The sequence below is a fragment of the Ictidomys tridecemlineatus genome, chromosome 1 (genome assembly GCF_052094955.1).
Source record: "Ictidomys tridecemlineatus isolate mIctTri1 chromosome 1, mIctTri1.hap1, whole genome shotgun sequence".
NCBI classification, from domain to species: domain Eukaryota; kingdom Metazoa; phylum Chordata; class Mammalia; order Rodentia; family Sciuridae; genus Ictidomys; species Ictidomys tridecemlineatus.
This window is the reverse complement of record NC_135477.1, coordinates 58715231-58738654: the sequence shown is the minus strand read 5'-3', so window position 1 is coordinate 58738654 and position 23424 is coordinate 58715231. Positions and strand designations below refer to the sequence as shown.

Genomic DNA, 23424 nt, shown 5'->3' with positions numbered 1-23424 from the left:
TACATCTTTAATCTTTGTACATTGCAAATTGTATAATCTCAGGAGAACAGCTGTTAATAAGATATAATCCAAGTCTCTTTGGAGGAAGAGCTCGTACTTCCATGTAGGTGTTTGACTGAAACTCCTCTGGGTCCCGTTTTCTTTACAGATAAAGAAGAGCATGAAATAGATATGGGCCAAGTCCCTTTGTAGCATGAAGAGTGTGACCTGTGGTGCATGACCAAGGTGTCAGTGCAAGTAGCCATTGGTTATGAAAAGGTTACCAGCTCCAGAGTCAGATGACCTTATTGCAGTGCGTGACCATGGGGAGCATCACCTAAACTCCCAGTCTTCTCATTTGTAAAATAAGGAACCTATTTATAGATACCTACTTTGCAGATGGTGTTTATTCACTCAACCAACATTAATGGGACACCAATTAGGTTGCAATGCTATAATGAAACGCGCATTTACATCTTGAGATGCTTTGTAAGACAATATGGGTTGATGATGTTTATGTATCTGGCTGGCTGGCTAGGTTCCTGCTAGTGTGTACCTGTGTTTGAAACCACTCTGAGAGGTATAGACATACAGTATCATTTTATTCAAAGGACTCCACGCTATCTTGGAAATTGCAAGAAATTGCTTCCCTGTCCCATTAGTTCCATGGCCAATTCCTCAACATCGAAATGCCAAGTTTTAGTCCCTACACTCCCCTTCTTCATGTGTACCAGCATCATTGACAGTAGGTCTCTTCCTCTTCTACAGACTCAGCCCACCACAGGTACATCAAATAGGCAAGATTCAGAATTTCCAACAATGGTGGGCAGGAAACAGAGCTTCCAGATTGCAGTGCTATACCAAAGCACCTTTGAAGTCAGTGTTTCAGTCACCAAAAATCTTCATCAGTATTAAGTGGGCAGATCCTCATCTCTCTAACTCTCTCTAGCTTTCAACATCTTTGAGAAACCTGAAGGTAAAGGGCTTCATGCTGTCATGACCACCTGCCAATGCCATCACAGTCATTATCAAAGATAGCCACCACTCTATTCCACCTCAGACTGGGGATCAGTGAGTATCAGGACAGGATAGGAGGAGGGTGAGGCTGGAAGGCTGTTTTCTGATTCATTCTTTTTTCTTCCAGAAGATATTTCAGTTTCAGGAACAGTTCCACAACTAAATGATAACATACAGATTTGTAAACCTCGGAAATAAGTATCATGAGGAAAGTGACAAACCTCAATTTTCTCAACTGTAAAATGTGAGTAATAATATAGTTTTTTTTCCTGCCATATGGGGATTGAACTTCCACCATGGATGGATGCAGAAGGTATATTATTATTATTATCATCATCATCATCATCATCATCATCATCTTCATAACTTTATTACTGAAGACAATCACCAAAAACTATAAGTCAAAATCATATCATGAATAGAATGTATTCTAGGTCATTCAAACTAGATGTTAAGACTACATTATTTGAGATTTAAAATATTAAGGATCTCTTTGAAATGAAGGCCTTGAATAATAGTAAAATCTCAGTAACCCAGACCCTGCAAATTCAAAATTTATCACTCCTTAGAGGGAGCTAAACTGAAATGTACCTTTGTATCAATTATGAAAAGAAGGACTTGATATATAAACAAAGCTTCAAGGGGAGCATTGACCCTACTTTTGAATAAGTCTTCAAAGCATTTTGCTCAGAACTTTAAAAAAAGATTTTCAAAGCAATTCTTCTCCTATAAATAAGTGATAATACAGCAATTCTGAAATATTCTTACCTCTTTGTTATGCAAGTCCCAAAAGGGCCTATTCATAAAGATTTTAACTGAGTTTTCTTAATTAAAAATGCATTTGCTTAAAATACTGTATAACTTTATATTATGAATAAAAAAGACCTTTCATTGAGTGTTCACGGGTATCAGGCCACTGTTTTAAACGTGTTCAAATACATCATATGACAACTCATGATGTATTACAGAGGCAAGTATTTCTTTGTACCCACAGGAAAGCCAGGTATAGAAACTTTAAGTAACTTATCCAGGGACCTAAAGCTAAAAAGTGATTGGCAGGGATATGGAACAAAAAATATATATATATATATATCTCATTTTAAAGCCCTTTCTCCTAATCATTTTTCTACTTCATCTGTTTTGAGATATCCTTTTATCTTGCTAGCACAACTTAGTGGAGATTTTGCTGCCATGAACTATACTAAAAAAGTGGCTCTTCACACCATCATCTGGCATGTTCCTAAAAGGCAGTAGCCACCTGTAACTCAACCTTTATCACAAGTCCATTCAGTCTGGCTGGGTACCACCATCTGTAGATGCCACAGGGAGTTTGCTATTTCATTATGACCTCCAAGCTCCCTTCAATGTCAGAGAACTATAAGTTTAGTAAACGACCTGTGTGACCTGAGTAAGTTCACAAAATCACCTAGCAAATGGGAAGTGGGCTTCAGAAGGTTAACTCAGAGAGCCATTAGGCGTCTACCATCTTCCTTTTGACTCACCATTGACATCATTCCATGCAGCAGCCCTGGCATTTAGAGGAAGGATAAAGGACAAGAAACATTAGTCCTTCTTAATCCCTCTCCAGAAAGAAAAGGGAGCCAGCTGGAAAGAGCAGTGCAGTTGTTTCACGGTAATGCAGGCGTTAGACAGAGCTGGCCCCAATGTCAAGAATGTGCAACTCTATCCGTGGCTGATTTTCTCCCTAACAGAGACCCTTCAGAACATAAACTTCAACCAAGAATTGGATTTTTCTTACAACGTCAACAATTACTTTGTTATTAAAGAAAAAAAAAATCTGGGTGGGAGATGGCAGATGGGCGCATCTGACAAGGAGCTGGGAGGAGGGAGGAGTGTTTCAGGTAATGGAGAAATTGTTCAAGACAATTTGTGTGTGAAAATATGAACCCTATAAATCTGCCAGAGCCAACAGGGTTGAAGACGAATCGTTTACAGAAATGTGTCTCTCCCTAGCAAAGCTAACCACGGGCTTAATTTAGGTACATGCCTTGTTTGTGCTGGGTCTCAGATATTTTTTTAAGGGAAGCCTGGGCAACAAAGAAGTAAATTAATATCAGTTCCCCCTTTCTTGTCCTGTTAATAGCCTATAAATATACTTTCTGGCAATAGAATATTGGAGGAGGAGTAAGAGAGTCAACTTTTTCTTCCCCGTACCAGCATCGACTTTCCTGTTCTTATTGGCATGACTGAAAGAAATGGAAAAGCTGACACATTATTTAGTCAATTGAGAATGGTCTAACAAGTTCATGCAAATCACTAAGATGTAAGTCACATTAGGGTAGGAATTTTTTTTTCTTGTTCATGCTCAATCCCAAATGCCTGAACCATGACTAGTTTGTAGTAAGAGATCATCATTATTTGTGGCATGAATGAATGAATGAACCATCCATCCATCCATTCATTCATCCTGGAAGATTACTGATAATATGCTTGGGTCTTTCTTCCATGGAATTACAAATGGTAATTTCATTATCTCATTCAACTGTATCTCTGGGATTTTGGCTAAATCACTGACATCTTTTCATATTACATTATGTGCTGGTCTTGATCTTGGACCAGGAGTTAATTAATCTCTGAGAATATTTTGCACCAATGAACACTTCCACTTAATTTTCAAACCCTTCCCTACCAATTTAGGATTGCAGTGATCCACTTTCTTAACTTTTTGTTTTCAGCAACTTGGATAATATAGGTTATAGACAATTAAACAAAGAGCTCTGCTCAGATTATTGCTCTCTAAATTATCCAGATTCCAGATTTATTCCATCATACTTTTCTAAAAATGAATGCTCTTTTAGTTTTTCATAGGAGGTAGTAGAAGAGAGACTTCAATATGATATTGCCTAAGTCATTTCTTTTTTTCTGAGTCTTCATTTTTCATCTAAGATAAAACAGACAATGAATGGATAGAGGCACCAGTATGGTAAAAGAGAGTGGATAGAGACCAATAACATGTTTTATTTAATATGTACAGAGGATTCTGATTTCCTTTGTGGGTATAGAGAGGGTTTATTTGAGGGGTAGGGGCAAAGGAGTTTTCATAGCCAACATATAAAGACATTTTCAACAACAACAACAACAATCAAAAAAGCCTGTATAAGTTCATTTTACTACTATAACAAAATACCTGACATAGGCTAACTTTATAAACAAAAGAAGTTATTTAGTTCATAGTTTGGGAGGCTGAAAGTCAAAAAAGCATGTGCTAGGCTCTGGTGAGAGACCATATTGACTGTATTACCTCATGGAGAATGGCCATGGTGAGAGTGTAAAAGAGAAAGTATCACATCAGTAAATAGGAAGCCAAGGAGATATTGGGGTCCCACAATCCCTTCTGAGGGTTCACCCCCAATGTCTTAAGGACATTCATGAGGTCCCACTTCTTAAAGTTTCTACCCCCTCTCAATACTGCCACCCCAAGGACTAAGTTTCCAACACATCAACTTTGGGTGGTAAACCACATCCAAACCATGGTAAACCCGAAAATCTAAATTTCTATTTTTTTTTTTTTAGAAGCCAGATCTATTAACACTGAGTCTAAAGTCACGGATGGAAACAATAAGGGGGTGCCAGCTTTCCAGATAGCTTCATCTTCCCTGATTCCGCCAATGCCCCCAGACCCACATCACTCCTTACAACTACCTGACCCTGCATTTCCTTCTGAACAGAACATGCTGTTATTCTAAAATACTATGAAATAGTGCCAATTGATATCGGTTAACTAATAATAAGCATTTAGTGGAGGTGTATACTGGGTAAACCTCTGTGTTCTCACTATACATGATTTTTTAAAAATGTCATGGGAATACTTGACACTCTGGGTCTGTTTCCTCCCAGTGAGGAAAGCAATGAGCTGCTAAATGAGGGAAGACTGAGGCCCAGAGGTCCCTGCATTTCACTGGCCTCACTTTGAATTCAAGGCAAAAGAATTAGAACACTACTTCTGTTGCTGCTTCTCAAATATACCCAGATATTAACACTGAATGACTATAAACTGTGAAAATTTTATCATTGACATTCTTCTAGTCAATGAAGTAGATAATGTAAGTTGTAAGATGGTACATTTTTCCCAAGGGACTCAATAAAGCTATTTTTACTTTGAATGGCAAATAAATGCAGCCCATAAATGTTGTTTATTTTTTCTGAGCAATGCCTTCTATTTCTTCAAATTCTGTAATGCTATGTTCTGTTATGCCTTTCTCTACCCAAGACAAAAAATACACCCAAACTGGAGATATTCTACAAATATCATATTGGTAGAAAAGAATAAAACTGAAATTACCTAAGTATGTCCTAAATGCTTTCCAATACAATTACAGTTTGGCCTCACAGCAGCCCTATGAAGTAGATAGTATCTACCTACTTTTACTGTAAGAGACCAGTTATAACTGGAACTAGAAATCAAAATCAGTATAGTCTGACTGGAAATTCCAAGCTTTTCCTATCACACCTCACTGCCTCTGTGAAAAAGTCTGTTTCTCAAACTATAGACTATGAAATTATTTTAGGTGAAAACAAGCTATGATAAGTTTAAATATCCTGCCATTACTGACTATGAACATATGGCTCTATTTCCTATTTTTTTCTCATTTCTCAGGAATTTATTGTGGGTATAGACATTTGTTAAATTATCATGCTTATTATTAATTGATTCTCACTTTTTATTTTGAAATAAAGTTTAATAATGTTTTGGTTTCATCGTACTTACTTTTGTGATCACCTCTATTTACGGCAAGTGAATACTGATTTTAACTCATTCATAAATACTTTCAAAAATGAGTCACATAAATAAATAAGGAGACAATGCAAATAGCAAATTAATCAGGTGAAAATCAGAAGAAAAACATGCCAAAGTCTGAGGTCAAGAGATACCAGTCTAAAGGAGAAGGGACTTAGGTTTCTAGGGAGGGGCTTACTTCACTTGCATGTTAATTAAGTCCCACCCCAGGTAGCAGCCATTTATTGGTTGAATATGGGAAAAAGCCAAAAATGATAAAGGGTCAACAGGAAATATGGTAATCAAAAGTTCTTCTCTTCATCTTCCCAATGTTTTCTCCTCAATACACCCTATTTTACTCCTATTCCTTAACTTCACCCCTCCAAGCAGGTATTATTTTCCTATTATGCAGCTCCTTCATTTTTTAAATCCAGCTTAATTGGACAATGTCATATCTGGCTCCGTTCTTTAGCACCAAAGTCACCCAATCAAATAAAAAAAAATGATTGTCTCCTCAGTACTGCAAATGGAAAGTGTCTGCATGCAAAATTTAAAATAAATAAAATTTTATTTAAGAAAGAACATCAAAAAGAACACAAAGTAGAAAATGCCAAGAGTTTAGAAAGACAAAAATTAGTTTTGTTGTATTTAAATGCTCCAGTGTTTATAGTAAATTCTTAATAGCTTGAAAATATGATTTTTTCCACTACTAATTTTATTCTTGGCTACTTGGCAAAAATTGACTTTTGGTTCTTCTTTTTCTTCTTCTTTTCTGCCTCTGTTAACTCATTTCAAAAACTAAAGATTTGGATACACGAGTTCTTAATTATGATCCATTACAATAAAAATATCAGCTCTGTACTGGGAATAGCACCAAAAGGTATAAAGACCTAGACTGTTATGAATTATTTGGGAGCAGACTATCTCTCCACCCTGCTATAGAAGAGAGACTCAGAACACTCAGAAAATAGAGACAGAAAGTCTGTGAGGCTAGTTTGTTTGTACTGAAACCCTTTTATAATTTAGAAGACACAATTGCACTTAACTTTTATACTAATCGCATCTTACTCATTGCATAATTATTGCAAGATTGAAAATGTATGACAAATGTGCCTTAAGCCTCAACCCCCTCACCCATGGAAGACATTACCAATCAACCATGGAACTCTTTTCTACAAAGGTTCTAGGCAGACACTCCCTTTGGGATGGGAGGGGCAGCAGAAGGGGCCTGAATCTCTTCTATTCTTGATGCTTCCTTCCTGTGGAAGGAACACTCTTGGTGTTTCCTTGTGTCCCTCCTTCTTCTCATTTATTCTTTCTGAGGGAAGGAAAAGAGATATAATCTGATTGGTGAGCTTTGAAAGGAATGCTAGCTGTGGGTTGCTGGGCCCTCTCGCTGGGCGAGTGTTCGCTGTCCTACATGTGCTCTTGATTCTTCTCAAACAGCTGTTCGTTGACCATTTCTCCTTGGCCTTCAGGGAGATCTGCAGTAGTCTATTGCTACCTGAGACTGGCTATGCTTCCTATAATGTCAGGTGACGAATGAGAAAGTTCACTTTGCAGCAGTTATAACTCACATTCTTCAATATTCACTTTAACAATAAAAAAAGAAAGTTATATATTGATCTCTCTGTCTTACTCTCTTGCCTGGTTCTAACTGATTCAGATCTTGGGTTACAAAGGAGGGGATGTTTTGAGGTCTTTAATTCCCCTCCCCATGGCAATTAATAAGGGTTTTCAAAGGAAATTGATGTGCAATGTAATACACTTTGAGAGCCAGTTTCAGTTAAAGAGAGATGTGAGGTCACTGTTGCTTAGGGTGACCTGTGGACCACCTAGACCAGATTCTCCATGGGAGCAGCTCTTTCATCATCAACATTCTGAGCCTTTGCAGTGTAGATCAATAATTTTGTCACCTCTGCAGACATGATCTGTCTCTAGCAACTGGTCAAACTCATAAGCAACTCTCATATATTCCTGTTGGAAGTATAAATTGGTACCATCTTTTCTGGGCTAATTTGGCAGTACATAGCCAAATTGTAAATTTACTTACATGTTGTCATGGCAATTTCACTTCTATGTATCTATCTCACAGAAAGTACTTGCACAAAAATAAACGTCCAAGTTGATTATAACACCTATTATAAAGATGGAAAATTGAAACTACCTAAATGTCCAGCCATGGAGCACTGGTTAAATACCTATAGATATTACAAACTGGCTTCTTTCAAATGCAGTATGTCTGTACTATATTCCAGTAAATGGCTTGAGAATAGGTGGAGAAGAAATACCCACTTTCTTCTACTCTATATTTCTTCCATTTGAAAGTAAATGTATTAATTTTGGAATTATTTATTTTATCAATTAAATAAAAATGAACACTGCTATAAGCATTTTTAATTTGTAGGGATTTTTTTTTCCCCTGGCTGCTATTGCCCATCATTTAGACTCCTCCCCAGGACAGGTAATCAGAAGGGCACTGACTGCACCTAGAATTGGGGCAAAGGTAGCAGTTGTCTGAAGGGGAATTTCTCCCAGACCTAAAAGTTCTTGATTAACCTCCTCCCTCATAACAAAGTCCTAATTTCCTAGAACCAAAGTTCCCAAGACTACCCAAATCAAAGTCTCCTTTGTTTTTATAATGCTGGATAAATATCACTCAAATCTCCCTCTTTGGCTTCTCATTTCAGAAACTCCAAGCAGATATCATGAGCACCTACTCCATTCAGTCTGATATAATACAGTGGGTTGAGTTTCAGCGTTGGCCAGGCTGCTGCCCCTTGAGATGATTAAGACTTCCTGCCTCTCCCACTTTTGAAGAATCCTGTTAGCATTCTCAAGGCTGGGAGTGAAAAATCCTATTTTATTTTGTCTAACCCAAGTATATTTGACCCATTTTTCTTCCTAAGAAACCTGTTTCACAGAGCAAACTTCAGGTAGCACTTTAGAAAGAACTGCCAGAATTCCATTAGCCAACAATATGAATATTCTTCCTTGATTAAATATGAGTTGTCTTCATCTCCCTGTGACCCCCCTCAGCCCTTCAGGCTTTTCCTTAGTGAATGTCATTTCCACAGACAGTTGGTCTCATCGATCACATGTGAATCCTCAGTATTGACCACCCATCCTTACCATTGCAATCTCTTCTGCAACACAAGATTGGGTTTGAGTTTTACAACAATGTCACATAATGCCTTGGTTTTGCCTAGAGCCTTTATCTATTAAAGACTTTTTGTATCTCTTAATTAATTTTGTTCTCACAATAGTTCTATCAGATATGAGTGGCTTTGTATCATTTCCTATTGACAGATGAGGCAACTGAGGCTCTGAATATAACTCTGTTCCTAGTGATGATTGAACTAAGCCTACAACCAATGTCTTTTGCCTTTTGGACTTGAACTAGAAGCTAATTCAACTGCATGAACAGAATAAGTTCTTGATGCACTGGACTTTTCAAACCACTGAAATCATCAGATACTGAAGGTTTTGTAGGTGAAGTCTTGTAGGTGAAGTCTACCTCAAACCACTAGGCTTGAAAGAAGCAGGCTTAAGCCAGGCTAGTGATTACCATTGTTTTGTCATTGTTATTATTTAATAGAATTCCTGTCCCTCAAAGGTAGAGGAATATGATGATACATTTATTTCAAATATCACAGCCAAAAAAAAGACAGACAAGCTTTCTATGGAGTTCCAGGCATACTGAGATCATTCTCAGTTGTTATCACCACAGACTTCTTCATAGAAAAGGGGATCCTTGAGTTGGGTCTCCATAATGGGAGTGGGAAGGAGAAGCAGAGGGATTCCAGGAACATAAAAAGTTATGAGCAGAAGAGTGACAGTCATCAAGGTTTTTCTATCCTTTCAAAATCCTGATTGCTGCCATGTGTAATAGAGTGGTCATCAAGCACAAAAGCAAAGCAACTCCTTGGTGTCTAGAAGTGTCCTGAGGTTAGGCAGAGATCCAGGTGTTAGGGCACCAGGCACATTTTCTTTGTAGCCTAGTCACTGAATCTTTTCTCTGTCCTTGGGGCTAAGTCACTTATCTAGCCCATTCTTTGATTTATACAATTGATGTTTTCTCATTCTTATGCTAAGTGCTATGCAAACATAACTTAAAGAGAGTGCCTAGCCACCTCCCAAAGAAGCAAAATCTCTAAACTACCAAAAGTGAATTGCATAGAACTGACTTACTTTCAAGTTATTCCTCAGATAGTCAGATAGGATACCTTCTGCAGTCCCACCCAATTTAAAAAAAAAAAAATCTTGCAGTAAAGTTCTTTCTATTTGGCAGAAAAGTTAACTGCCCGGTCAAAAATCAAACAATGTAGTTATTTACCCATCCCAGTTCCCTCAGGGCTCAATCTCTATAATGGATGGTTTTATTTTTAACCAGAAAAACTGATCTAATGTGTTGAGTTAGCTACTTAATGTTCCTACCCCCAAGAGTAGTACCTTAACACCCAAGGGGCAAGTTTATTCCTTATTTCTGACTCTTACAAATTATTCACATCCTCTTAGAAGTTGCCACCTCAGTGAATGTGGGCAAGTTACTCAATCTCTTTGTGTTTCAGTTTCTTCAACTGTGAATGGGGTGACTGAGAGTGCTCACATCATTAAGAGTTGTAAGAATGAAAAGAAATTGTTCAAAATATTTAGCAGTTCTACTAGCACATAATGAGTGTCTCATAAATGTTAGCTATTAATTTAATTTTGAGCTTGCTCTGGTTAGAGTTGGTGATTATTCATACACATGCATAAATTCTCCAATGGCTAAAGTAAGGAAGTTCTGGCATTTTCTTCTTCTTTTTATGTAAATCATGAGTAATATATTATAGGAAAATTGGAAACTACCAAAAAGTATGAAGAAATTTGTAACTGCCTTAATTCTACTGTTGACATTAATTTATATTTTAAGTACAAAAATATTTTCTTTTTAATTTTAACATTTTTTGACCATCTTTTTATGTCAATAAACATGATTCTATTACATTCTTAATATCTGCCTATTTTCTTTATTAGAGTTGTGCCATGATTTATTTATCTAATCCCCCTATAGTCAATTATTTAGGCTGTTTCCAACTTATGATATTTTAAACAATATTCTGGTATAAGTTTTATACATCTTGTTTTGTGTGTATATGTAGTGAACCAAAATTTTCCTTAGGATTAATTCATGAAAATTTTCCTTAGGATTAATTCATTAAAAAAAAATTCTGATCCTGTCGAGGCCCATTGTATCAAACGACTTATTATATTCTGTACTGCCAAATTGTCTTTCAGAGCGACTGCACGAATTGGCTCTTTCACCAGCTGGGCAAATTCCATCTTCTCACATCCACCCCAACACTAACTACTATTTAAAATTCTTGCCAAGTTGGTAAGTCAAAATATAATTTTATTTCTGGTATAATTTTTTATCAAAAGTAATCATGAAAATTTATAATACATTCATTCAACAAATATTTGAATATTTTCTTCTGTAACATCCCTGACAAGAGGTCAAAGAGATGGGAAAAGGTGTTAAGAGTTCAGACTCTAAGACTGACTGCCTGTCTGAATCTAGGCTCTGCCTCTGGATTCAGGCTCATCCTTTCTGTGCCTCAGCATCTTCATTAAAATGGGGACAATAGTTATGTTTATTGTTAGATGAGCACTTAGGAGAGTGAACTACTGTTTCTGATTTTCCATTTTTCACTTGGTGCATTAGACATCTTTACATGGATGCAGTGAAAGAACAAGACAGATATCCAGAAAAAAAAAATACCGGCATAAACAAAACACAGAAGGGTCTGAAATATCATGGTAGCACCCATACTTGAACCTTTCCAATATTTTCGTGTGTTCTGAAGACTGAGACAGGCATGGTTTCATGCTTTGCTTCCATGACATGAAACTCAATTTAAGCCTTGACAAGGCATCAATGTGATGTTTTCTTGGTCCACTACTGACAATGTCCCCTTGGGTCCAGCAGCTCCCATATTCTGCTGTTCTTTCACCTATAACAATCCATGTTGAGCAGGCATGGTAAAGTATGTCTACATTTTCCCCCGAGTTCAGTGGGGCCAAGCTCTATTCTTAAATGCAAATTATGCAAGAATACTTCTCTCCTCCATTATGCCGCACAGCGGGAAATTATTAGAACCCAATTTTGTGCTCTGATGGTGTCCTCAGGTTTGGATGACATTACCTAGAAATATACACATCCCCAGAAGTTTCATAGAGGGCCAAAAAGAACTTCAGAGCTGATCTATTTCAACTTCCCCATTTACAAAGAAGATTCTGGATCACAGATTCAAGACTGTGAAACAGAGAGTTCAGGAGGCTTTCTAGTTTAGTGAATTTGGAAATCTCTATGTAGTCTGTTTAAAGATGTTCAAACCCAGCGCTGTGTTTATTCAATCAGCTAAAGATGGAAAAGCCACCACTATTCTACCCTATTCTGCCCATATAACCCGTCCAACAATGGCCTGAGGCATTTATTAAGATGAATTCCATAGCATATATTTAAGAACCATTTATCTAATGGCAATCAACATTCTCTTCCTCCACCAACCAGGATCACAAACCTTTCTTCTCAGAACTCTGTCCTATATAATATCTAGCTCCATTTAGGATCAATGGGTCTCAGTTTCCTCGTATATAAAGTGAGGATGCTATTCTAAAAGATGTCTGCCAAGATATTTCATGATTCCCTTTGTGGGCCTATGTAATGACTCCAAGAATATACTTTTCTGAAACAAAAGATTTTGTGACTAATGAAAATCCCCACCTCCATGATTAACATTATTGAAAACTACCCAAAGACAGCAAAAGTCCTCAGCCAGGAACAGAGTACAACTCAGGGCTTCTCATCCCCAGACTTTGTCAAGCCAGGCATATCCAAGATGGGAACTGCTTCAAAACATCAAAATACAGCATGGACTTAGATGAGGGGGAATGCTAAAAATAAGCTCGCCCAACTTCACAAGCAAAACTTTTCAACATTTCTACATAAAAATATCAAAGCAGCCTTTAATATCAGCTTTTCTGGTTGTAGCCCACCAATCCCCTTGAATGGAGCCACAGTCCTTAGCTAGACTGGTGATGGGTGGAATTCTGGCATAAGATCTTAAAAACTCCTCAGATTAGCTAATTTTCAGCCCAAATTGTGCACCACTCATCAAGATGATTTTTTTCTAAAGTGAGATTCATAATTTACCAGCATTTTGAAAAGTAATACACACACACACACACACACACACACACACACACACACAAATGACCTCATTCTATTCAATTCCTTTATAATTAATATCTTTAAGTATATTAGGACACTTGTAACAGTGCAATAGTAAATCTATAAGTTGTAAACACACACATATTTTTGGTGTGCATTCTAAAACAAGGGGTTTCTCAGAGATACATATTCTCCAAAACTTTAAACAATCCCCTGGGTAAGTAGCCATTTCTACTAACTAGGCACTGCTTTAATTATGATCTTCATAGTCTACTATTAGCTAACTTTTATATGATTACTTGCCTTTTATCTGTACAGTATGTTTTGTTTCCCAAAGTAGATTATAAATGTCTTTAAGACAAAGACTCTGCTTCTTAATTTTTACTGTTTCCTATATTATTAGCATGGTGCATGGTGCTAGATCCATCATGGTCTGTCACATGTTAGTCATCGAACCTTAGGCAAGTCTTAGTTTCTTCATCCAAAAAAATATGAAAATAAGCCAGGCACAGTGGTACATGCCTGTAATCCTAGCAATTCAGGAGGCAGAAGCAGGAGGGTTACAAATTTGAGCCTCATCAATTTAGTGAGACCCTGTCTCAAATAAAATATAAAAAGGGTTGGGGATGTTGCTCAGTGGTTGGTTAACCAACCCTGGTTTTAACCCTGGGTACCAAAAAAAAAAATTTTTTAATTGAAAATAACAGTGCCAACTTCACAACATTATTTATCACAGCATTAAATCTGAAACAGTTATACACAGTTCCTAACATATTAAGGACTCAACAAATGGGAGTTTTGCTTATTACTCATTGAATTGAGTTCTTACATTCTACACATATAAAATGCCAGGTGCCTTGTTAGGAAATTAGAAAAAAAAAAGGTATAAGAAATAATTCCCCTTTAGAAAACACATAATCTAAGAACAACAGACATTTAAACATACAATCATAATGCCACATAATAGTCTAATTGGCATATGTATAAAGTACTATAAGGACACAGGTAAGGAAGCAATTAATTCTTCCTAGTGCCTTGAGCATGGATAGGAGTTTTCCTGTAGATGAGGTAAAAACATACGCTTGGAATAATAACATGAGCAATACATCAACACTAGTTCTCAAAGTGTGGTCTAGGGACCTGTAGGAATCCCTGAGATAATTTTAGGTGGTCCTTAGTTTCAAAACAATGATCCCAATAATACCAAGACATTATTTGCTTTTTAAATTCTTATTCTCTCACAAAAGTATAGTGGAGTCTCAGAAATCTTGTGGCCTGCAATACACAACAGATGGAATTTAGAAGTAGCTATGAGAATTTAGCTATCTTCCATTAAAAAGATTTGTAAAAATGTAAAATTGTATCTCTTCTCCTGAAGTTTGATTATTTTGGAAAAGACGGATTTTTTTCCATAAAAATTTTTTCAACATGTAATGGGTTTGTTATTGTTATTTTAAAGTGAGTTAATTAAAAAATGATTTCAAATACTTCAATTTTAAATTCTAACATGGAGAGATCTATACCTATGTATTGGTATTCATAGGTACAGGCATCCCCACCATAAACAAAAGCTGAGGACCTTCGTAATTTTTAAAAGTGAAAAGGGGTTCTAAGACCATTTGTGTAAAGACATTAAATTGCATGGTGTGTTCAAAGAATAAATGAATAAATGAATCTGTGTGGTTTAACTATCTCGAGTTCTTTTTTGGAAGTAGACAGAGTATAAATTATAAATATATACATTACACATTCGTATACAATGAATGTGATTATCGTATTCTCTCAGCCTATGAATAACAGATAAAATACACCAGAACGCTGTGAGGGTTAATTTGAATTTATCGGTGATTTTGAGAAAGGACGAGAGAGTAAATTTAGTTAATCCAGGCAAAGTCATTGCATATAAATTTGCAAACTAAAATACTCCCTGGACTGAGGTCATGTGTTTAATTTTAGCAAGTAGGGTGAATATGTTTGGGTAGGTATTTATACTAAGCAGAGGACTGAGCTGGAGATGGGTTTGACAGTGGAAACAGTGATACAACCTTTATTATTTTCAATGCAAAAAAATGAACTATTAATGTGATGTTCTGGTTGAGAATTTAAACTCTCAAAAAAATCTGAAAATTCAAAGTCGTGGTACCCATAGCAACCATAACTCTGCCCCCTTGCATGCCCAGTGTGGAGTATTTTGTATTGCAGTACATGCTGTGAAATCTATGCCTAAATGTGCTATATAGCAGAGTTACAGTTGCTGTGGGAACTGTAACTTTGAATTGCCTGCCTTTTGTGTCATTAAACTTTCAGCTGAAGTATTGCATTAAAGGAGTTTTTTTTTTTTCTCCACTGTTTTTCCTCATTTGAAAAATTTTTTGATTGGGCATTTAAAAAAACATAAATGATTTTAGATTCAAATAGCAAGATAATGCAGTCTAGTTTCCTATACATATGCACAGATAAAGCATTAGTGAATTACCACATTTACATATTTCAGCCTGCGATAACAAGTCATAAAATAATCTTCTATTTATATAGCACCTTTAATCCTGAAGGGTCCCATCACACACACAGACATGCAGTAAGTGAACCACATTGGACAAGAAAACTCGATAAATATTTAACAACACCCAACAAAATTATACAGTGCTTTAGGACAAGCAGCACAAAAGAAAGGCACTGTCGTCCAGTGGTTGGGACATAAACCAATCTGATGATTCATTCTGGCTTTTGTGATGGCATGGTCTCTCTCCTTGACATTGAGTAAAAAATTTGAATCCCATATAACTCTGAGTATTCCATTATCTCTGCTCCAGAAGATCATTTAGTCTAGCCTACTACTACTAGTCAAGGAATGTACCTATGTATTCTTGAACAAGAAGCAGCAAATTTCTATTGAAAAGGGCAAGATAGTAAATATTTTAGGCTTTCAGAGCCATTGTGTTTCTGTCACAACTACTCAACTATTGCCATTTTAGTGCAAAAACAGCTATAGAGAATACATAAATGAATGAGCAGGACTGCATTTCCAATAAAATGTATCTATGGACACTGAAATTTGAATTTCATATAATTTTACATGTCACAAAATAGTATTCTTCTAGTGAATCTTTAACCATTTAAAAATGTGAGACATGTTCCCAGCCTGTGAGTTATATAAAAGCAGGTAGTGGGAAGTAGTTTGCTGATTGCTGCTGTACAAGTTGGTATTGCAGGTCATGCTCAAGGATACCTCTAGCCAGTGATGGACTTCTAAACATTAAATAAGTAGTTCCTCACACCTTAAAAAATTATGAATGTATTTATTTGATTATATATGTACACAAATCTGGATCTAGATATTTAGAATTATGTGTGTATCTATCTTGATCTAGTTAAATACTTATATACAGTGTGTTCATACAGTTAATATACATTTTATTGTTACACAGGAAGTATAGCATAAATGTACAAATAGTGATAAAACATACAGCACTCTTCATTGAGTTCCATATAGCCAATTTGCTCTTATAAAATGCTTTCAGTGATATTTGCTGAACTTTTGTATTCATGACTAACCTATGACCACAATTCATAGCTGAGTGTGGTCCCAGGTTGAATGTTGGCTTATATTTTTATTTCTAATAAGGAGTAGGATGAAAGTGAAAAATTGTCCGAGAGTTTCGCTCTTTCATCGATATCATGAGCAACTTCTTCGCTAATATTAGATAACAGCTGTCAAATATTTCCTCAATTTTTTTGTGATCTTCACAACAAATTTGGCAACAGACTTTGACACACTTTTATGTTTAATCTGTGTATCAGTCAGGATTCTCCAGAGAAACAGAACCAGTAAAATAATCATATACATATACATGTCTTTGTGTGTATGTGTGTGCATGGGAAGCTGATCTATTATAAAGAATCTACTCACATGATCGATCATGGAGGCTGAGGCATCTCAACATAGTAACTTGCCCATCTGGAAACTGAGGAGAGCTGATGTATACTTCCAGTACAAATTTAAAGGCCTGAGAATGAGGAAAGCCAAGGCTTCAGTTTGAGTCTAAAGGCCAAAAAGAACCAATGTCCCAGCTCAAGTTGGGACAGAACTTCAACAGTTTGGGTGGGGCCCATCTACATTAGGAAGAAGAATCTGCTTCACTCAGTCTGCTAATTACATGTTAGTCTCATTCAGAAGTACCCTTATAGACACACCCAACATTGCTCAATTAAATATGAATGCCTCCCAAGGCCCCGTCAAATCAGGATTTAAAAATCCATGAAGATCTATTATTTACATTTTTCTATCACTTAAGTCTAAACTATCAAAGCTGTACATCCTCATTTAATATCTGTTGATTCCACAGTGAAATGGTGTCACTACAGCCAATTTTAAAGATGCCTATGTGATATCAATGAACACAGAGGAAATATGCAGTAGTGTTAGCATGTTATTTTATGATATTATGAACACAAAAATACAAAAGATAAAAAATAACCTTAAGATTGTATATAATAGTAAAATAATTAGACATTGATGAGTTTTTAGTATGTATTACTTTTTCTTTTTAACATAATTTATTTAATTGTGAGTTTATATAATTTAATATTTAATAATGGATGTATTCAATAACTGGCTTAAAAAAGTCCTAAAAAATGTGATAATCAGCTATGGGGAGTCCAAAGAACTAATCCCCACACATCCTTAGAATTGTCTTGTGTAATCCCTGCAGAGATTCGTCTGATCCCTGACCTTCTTTGTGGAAACCCCACCCAATTTTATTTTGGTCAAAACTTATCAAAAATGAGTACTGGATTAATCTCATTATTCTTCTTAGTATTATTTTTTTTCTGAAGTACACTGATCTCTTTACATCATTAGTGACGTGCCACATGTATATATTTCAACCTGCAATAATAAGTCATAAAATGATCAGTTTGTGGCATGGCAAAATGTAGGTGGAGTCAGCTAAGGGACTGGTTCGTGCTCCCATGTGTTTGGTTGACGAAACAGTGTAAGGGGCTACCACAATATAGATGACCAGTCTGGGTAATTTTGCCACAATTATCTGAGAAATTCCAACAAAGCCAGAATTAGGGTTTAAGTCTTGTAGATAATTATAGCTAGGGACACAGAGACATAGAAAATCAGTGAAGAATGGCTCCCTTGACTTTCAGTCTGGTGATTTACCCACCATACCCACTCTGCTCCTAAATAATGAGTTACTTAATGTTTGTCAAGCAATTTTACGTTGTAAATCACCAAATACAAGGCATCATTAACGTCTACTTGAAACTGCACAGAGAAGATTTTAATAGGCAATATACAGTCCCCCAATGCAGCCAAGACTGTATGTCTGTACATTTTCTTGTCTTCTTTTTAAAAAATCAAGTATGGCAAGATGTTTTAATAATCTCAGATGGCTGGAACCTCTGTTTTGAGTATGACCTAAGATAGTTGTTACCAGCAATTTCTTTAATACCATGCTGGGGGTTAGTTTGCTGGAATTATTTATTAATATGAGGATCACAAATGAGTCTGAAGAACAAGGAGACTGTGAGTCACCACTACCCTTTCTGCCAGCACCCTGACATTTGATATGCAAGGGTACAATATTCCAGAAGGAGGGACAAGTTTACAATTTAGCAAAAGTCATATATGTACGCCTGCAGTGTACCCCTGTCCTGCACACAATTTTTTTTAAAAAGAAGCTTAGTTAGTTCTAAACAAAATAACTCATAAATGTCAAGGGCATTCAAAGGCAATGAATTATTGAAAGTAAGGGGTGTTCAAGTATGTTTGTGATTGAGGTGAGAGAGTGGGACTTGGCTTTAATTTACAAATAAGAAAAAAAAAACAAACAGACTCAGCATTACTATTGTAACTGGGAATGACTTTGGCAAATTTAATCCAACTTCCCTGAATACTTGATTAATCTCAGACCAAGAGGAAAATCAAGGTAAGATAGGAAGTTTCCATCTGTACTGTGGACAGAGGAAGTTGGGGCTTCCAGGGCCCACAAAAGGCCACACATGACCCCTTCCCCTGGGATCCCTTTAAGTTCCCTGTGACAGTTTTGGGTCTGGCTTCAAGTCCATGAGAAATCTGTCACCATCCTTGTCCTTGTGAAGCTACCAACCTTTACTGTCAGGATCTGAGTTAGAGTCCCACCCCCAAGACAATCCTGGAGCCTGAGGACAAATTTGAGCCCCAAACTTAAGATGTAGCTCAACCTTTGACCACTAGATGTCTCCTGGAAAGCAATGACCCATATAACCTGGCTTATCCTCCTTCAATCCAATAGACTTTTTGCTCTAAGACTGGACGAGCCTGCTCTGCTGGAGGCCACCTTATTAATATCACCACCCACCCCACTGCTTACGATGGCGCCAGGCTTAGAGGGGGGTGGGACCAGGTGGCTGACCCTCAGACAGTGCTCGCTGTTTAATCCACGCAACAATCTGCACAATCTAGGGCTATCCCCTCGAACCCCACTTCTTGACCAAGGAAGAGGGGAAAGCGACCCAGAGACCCAAGGTTCCCAGGTATGCAGCCCGGAGACCCTCAGATTTGAACCAGCGACGAACCTCCTAAGGGACCAGTGTTCAGAATCACCTAGCATAAGGTCCCCCAACAGTCTATGTCTCCCATTTCTTCCCACTCATTCCCGCTGCCCCCACCCTGCCCTCCCTTTTGCCTAGGGATCATCAAAAGTGGCTCGTTGGAGGGACATTAGGGAACCATTCAACGTCCCGTTTTGATCCGCGTGGTATTTTCTGGAAAAATTAGCAGCTTCTAGCTGAAAGAGGAAAGAAAAAAAAGGGGGGGAGGGTACGGGGAGGGGGAGCAAGAAAGGAAACAGCCAGGTTGAATTCCCAGTCTTTATCAAGCAATTCACTCACCAATGAAAGAAAGCTGCAGTGGCAGATTCGAGCCACATGCGGTAGTGTGTAGCAATTAGTAGATAAAATGCTGACTAAAGTGCTAAAACATGAAGTATTATTGTAGCCAAGGTCAAAAATGCTTCAGTTGTCTTTTGCAATTTGGGGGAGGGGAGGCCCAGGGGTTCGCAGAGAGATTTGCATTTTCGAAATGGTCGCCTTCTTTCTTCAAACTGTACTTTTTTTTTTTTTTTTTTAATGATCCTGTTTATTATAGTCCAAGCTGCCTAATTATGTCACTGCTGGTTTTTGGAACTAACTTAATCCTCCTGATCTTTTTATGAAACGATTCACAGACACTGAATAATGTGTCCCTGCTCCCTCACCCCCATGAGGGCTGAGAATGATTTTTAATTTTTTTATCTTTTAAATATATCAGATAACTTAAAACAGAGTTGAATTTCTGGCTAATAAGACAGTAGGAATATAGATGAGTGGGTATAGATAGGCTCCTGTGTTTCAGTACAAGAAAGATCCCAGAAATAGTGAGTCATATAAAATATATACTGTTCCCCCCCCCACCTCCTCTTTTATACACAGCAAGTCCCAGCTACAAGCTTTTTTAATAGATAAATAAAGCAGTTGCTTTCATGATTATAACTGTCCTGAATGGATTGTCTTCTTACAACATTCAATCTGTTTATGAGTATTTACTTTACATTAGCCCAGGGACCCTGCACTGCAGGAGTTTGCCTCTATTCCCCTGGGTGTCGGTGTCTCAAGTCTTACATCTGCTCTGTGATTGATGGAGCCTTGAATCCACGTTATTACTCTCTCACAAGCAGAAATCAAACAGGCTATTAACTACATTACTTCAAAGAACTGTTTCAATACAATCTCCTTATCTTAATTGAAACTTTCTTTGTATGGATATTTGCTACACAGATAATTTACAGGTGCCTATCAAGCATCGCATTAAAGAAGAGGTAAAATAGAGGAGGCTTTTTTTTGTGGGGGGGGGTTTACCACTATTGTGATCTGTAATTTTAAAAACCATTCACAGTATTGGGACCAGGTTTGATTTATTAAATTTTTTTATGTTCATGGTAGTACTCGTGGTGCTGTAAAAAAAAACAGGGAAAAGATAACCCTGTGATTCAGTTTTGAAATTTAGCATTCTTCTGATTACAAGAATGCAGATATTCAAAAACATTCAGACCCAGGTCCCTGCAATTGTTAACATCTCAGAAACCTTATCAGAGAGATTAGGCAGCATGCAGCTAGTTCACTGCCTACCTTGAAGAGATATGGAAACAGGGTTTCTAATTAGACTAAGTTGGTTACAGACACTTAAAGACTTACAGCACTAGTGACAGCAGAAGTTGCTTAGATGCTGTAAAGAGCTGTGTATTTTTTAAGAGAGAGATCTAATATACAATCGAGGGATACCCTCAGGCATTCTGTTGAGGTTTCCTGCATAAATGCTGCTGCATTGGTCATACAGGAAACTGACTCAGAGTCGATCTCAAATAAGATCTTGTCAAAATACTGCAACTCAAGTTTTTTAATATAGGATTTCTTGAACTGGATGTATATATTTATGCTAACAGGACAGAGATTAACAGAAGCCTGAGGCATATGTCATATATTTAAAAAAAAAAAAAGTAAAATGCCTTTCAGTCATGTCCACTCATAGGTTAAAAATGAACAAAATGGGTTATTCTAATCAAATGTCTGCAGTATGCATCATAAAGTTAAAGAGGGAGAGAGAGAGGGCTAGAGAGCTATAATTTCTCTTTGTAACCCATGTTTATAAAATAGGAAGATCAGATGGAATTTAAAGGGAGATAATTAAAGAGTGATGTGCAAGTCATAATTTGGCTAATGCAAAAGATGGGAGACTGAATTGTTACATTGTCGTCCTCCATGGTGCAGAGTTGTGATATTACTTTAAATTATTAAAATAGTTTTCAACAGCTTTCAGAATACTGGCTCTTTGGCATGGGCTTTTATTACTTATTGTAATTGGAGGATCTGCCATTTTCTTTCGTTTATCTCTGTGTGTATAGAAACGAGATAGATCTTGCCTTTTATTACTTCCCCATGTTCTGAATCAAAAATGTGGTTTAGATAATGTTAAGTGCCCTAATTCTTACTGCAGAGGACGCAGACATTATGAAAAGGCATAAAATACACACAGAGGGTCTTTCCACCTCAAGTCACTGAATATGAGGCATTTGTGCTCTACTGGGTATATTAACTTCAGCCATGTGAATATAATTTTCATTAAAGTAATCCTGTTTCAACTAGATGCTGTGACTAGAGGTGAAACGTTGCGAAAGCGTTAAAAATAGCTTACTAGTAATTTCAACATCCTGTAATTTTATCACAGATCAAGTTTCAACTGTCATACTATACAGACCTTATTCCCCATATAGTACATGTTTACTTTTTTAGCATGCCAGACCCACTTTGGGAAGATTGGTGCCAATATAATAAAATCGCGGAGGGGGGGGTGGTGCTGGAAGAGTGGGAGGAGAGCGGAGAAGGGGTGGGGGAACGTGGGGGAAGCGAGTACACCATTTTACATCAACACTGCGAAAATGCAATCTAGCCTGGCGGAGGACCGGCAGCTGGGTCGGAGCGAGCGAGGGCTTTGCAGTCTCTGCCTGTTCCTTGTTCTGTCGCTCTTAAGTTTCTCTGTGTTTGCATAATAGCCGTGCATGCAAACCTCGCAATGCTCCAGGGCTTCAGAACAATAAATATACACATTTAAAGCCTTTATTGTCTTACGGTTCGTGCCCCCGGTTTTCAACAGCTTAATTTCTGGTTGTATTTAACTAGTTTGCAAATGGATTTTTTCAGTTTCAAACTATTATTGAGGAAGCTCCCCTCCCTTTTTTGGCGGGGGAGGGGATGGGGGTGGGGTAGGAGTCGGTATATTATTCCTGTAGCGCTGGGTTATATAAACACATTATCATTTGAGAGCGCCCTTGGCGTCCATCAGCATTGTAAACACGTACTAGTGTATATACTTCAAAATTAAAGAATGCACACGCAGAACCGGGAGCCTGAATTCATATTCCGAGCAGACTCACTGCTTGCATTTATTGATTTATCATGCATCGTTTATTGTTCCAGCCCCTAAATGCAGTTGCTGTCCGTTAAATATTGTTTGCAAAATCCAGAGATATGTGTGCACTGCTCACTTGTCTTTCTGTTCTTCTTCTGTTTTTTTTTTTTTTGGCTGAGTATTTTTTTTGCGAAGCGAACAAATGCATTAATATTTATATGTTTATATAATCGATAACCCACTTTTCCCTTCCATGTAAATAGGCATCAAAAGATAATTTAACAGATTAGTTCTCGAAAACATGGCAGTGAGGAAGCGTAATTTAACTATCAAACAAATCTACATGTCTAATAACAGCAAATCTGCTAAGGAGCATTAGAAAGAGGAGCAGCGCCCCGGAATCTCTGCAGGAAATGTTCTTTATATTAGACATATACAAGCAGGTCCTGTCAGATACACAGCAGAGCTCTCGAGCCCTGACCTCCTCCAAAAATTTCATCAGACGATACACTTAGACAGTGACGGTTAGAAAGAGAAAGA

The 23424-nt window shown here is 37.2% G+C and overlaps 1 long non-coding RNA gene across 3 annotated transcripts in view; it reads right to left on the bottom strand.

Annotated features, from left to right (window-relative positions):
* LOC144375947 (uncharacterized) overlaps positions 1-19996 on the bottom strand; it is a 257494-nt gene extending 237498 nt beyond the window's left edge. The window contains exons 1-2 of one of the 3 annotated variants that reach the window (XR_013435858.1): positions 19833-19996; positions 16861-16957 (exon numbers count right to left, since the gene is read on the bottom strand). This is a non-coding gene — a long non-coding RNA (uncharacterized LOC144375947). The remainder of the gene's footprint in view (positions 1-16860; positions 16958-19832) is intronic. The other 2 variants (XR_013435856.1, XR_013435857.1) reach the window with 2 other exon arrangements.
* Positions 19997-23424: the final 3428 nt, after the last annotated feature.